Consider the following 2,189-nt stretch of genomic DNA (forward strand, 5'->3'; position numbering starts at 1 on the left):
ATTTGAAGCATCGGTGAATCCATTTTATTCAGGGCAAAAAGTTGCCTTTATTTGTTAGAAACCCAAACAAAAATGAGAACGGAAAACTGGAAATCAGTAACAGTAAGCCAGAAACGGATGAAATTATTGTTTCACCAGCCTTCTGTTTGGCGTGAGTCGTGTCGGACTAAGACAAAGCCACTAACGGTGGTATTGCCCCTTCGTGGCTTACCATGGTTCGGTAAACTAAGTTATTCTCGTAGATCTGCAAAAGAACAGCCGTCGCGACTTCTTTTTGTCTCAGTCTCCCTACCTCCACGATCTCTACCAGTATGGGGATGCTGCCTTCCTCGACCAAAGCGGTTTTCGCATCTAGTATAGAAACCAGGATACTCAACACAAAAGCCGCTTTATCTACCATACCGAACTCGAGACCCACCATTAATTCAACAAGCGATTTCATGATCCCTGCTTGAATAGCTTTGACTTTGTTCTCCTTCACTGAAAACAACAAATAAAGAGACGTTTATGCATCCTTTTTCCTACGAGAACCGTTGTTCTCCAATAGGTATACTAGAAGTGGGATGGCACCAGACCATCCAATTACAATCTTGTTCTCCTCGATATGTGAGAGGCGGAGTAGGGCACAAGCGGCGTTCTCCCTCGCGGTTGTTGTTCTGGTCTTGAGAGCTCTCACTAGGGACTTAATTGCTCCCGATGACATCGTTCTCTTGAAGCTGAGCATCGGAAGAGGAGATAAGAGAGATAAGAGGACTTACAGCCCCAGCACGAGCAATGTTGAGGCGGTTTTCCTGCTTGTTCTTGGTGAGGAGTCTAAGCTCCATGGTCGCCTGCTTCTACAAGTCTAGCGAGCCTGATTCGAGATCGGAAACAAGCTGATGAATCAAATCATCAGAATTCTCAGAAGTGCAAGCCATCAAGAGGCAACGGCTATGCACGGAGGTGGTCGGGAATTCACCCAATTGATCGTTGTTGCAGTCGTTGAAAGCTGAAGATGAATCATCACCAATGCTCAGATCACTAAAGCTTCGCCCCAAATAAGTAAAATTCGAGGGAATTACGGCCTCCATCACCGTTCTCTTGTATCCCACTAGCTTCGTCATCACATCCTAGCTTGTCATCGGTTTATCACGTACTTGCTCTGAACCTGGTAGGGTAACAATCACAGAGGTAGAGGAAGAGGAAGACAATGAACAGTGTCATTGCCCTTCCTTGATATTTTTCAAAAAAAAGTTACTTTCTTTTGGTTATTTTATAAAAATATTATCTTTTATTGATGTTCAAGGGCAAAAAGTTGCCCTTATCTATACTTAAAGCATTGAGAGGTGTATACTTATATGTTTTTCGTTCTCTAAATTATTTACACATGTCTCTCTCTTTCTTTCTTATCTTTTTCATTATATCTTTTTTTCCACTTCTCTTTGTCTAAAAAAATTACAAGAATGCCACATATAAGACAAATCTCCCTATATAATTGTCTTTATAATATTCAAAAATTACAACAATGCAACATATAAGATAAATCTCCTTATATAATTGATTCAATGAAATTCAAAAATTAAAGTAGTGCCACGTACAAATATTTACAATTATGGCATCCTATAAATAAAACACCATTCCTCTTCTTTCTCAACTCTCTCTCTCTCTCTCTCAACTTTTATTTATTCATTTATGTATTTTACTATTATTATCCAAACACTTATTTATTTAATAAAATTAATCGTTTGAATAAAAGAGATGTGACATTAAGAGATATATTTCAATAAACATTTATTTATTTATCTAGAAATATTCCTTATCTCAACTTTTATTTATTCATTTATTTATTTTACTAAATCATTTATTTATTTAGAAATAATTTACTAACAAATTATTCTCTCCTCTTAAGCCCAAAATTTAGTGTTGTCAATTGGTCAGGTCTGGTTCGAGATAGCCTATACTAGTCCCATCCCAATAGACTTTTATTTATTTATTTAATTTATTTAAGAAAAACTAGGGTTGAACCAATGGGCTAGGTCTATCCTGGTGGAGTTAAATTGACTAAACATAATTATAACGATTTTGGTTTGATGATTTTGTCTTGATTAAGTATTGGATTGATTATCATTCTTAATTGTCCAGAATTGATTTAGGTCCGAAACCAAACATTTTATGAAATATATAATTTTTTATCTTTCTTGTATTTTTTA

General features: G+C 36.4%; 1 pseudogene; it reads right to left on the reverse strand.

The window, feature by feature from the left end:
- On the reverse strand, positions 1 to 1,202 carry LOC148854543 (uncharacterized; annotated as a pseudogene).
- Between the last annotated feature and the right edge of the window lie 987 nt (positions 1,203 to 2,189).

The sequence above is a fragment of the Nelumbo lutea genome, chromosome 4, assembly GCF_056320005.1.
Source record: "Nelumbo lutea isolate HS-2025 chromosome 4, American lotus-T2T, whole genome shotgun sequence".
NCBI lineage: Eukaryota > Viridiplantae > Streptophyta > Magnoliopsida > Proteales > Nelumbonaceae > Nelumbo > Nelumbo lutea.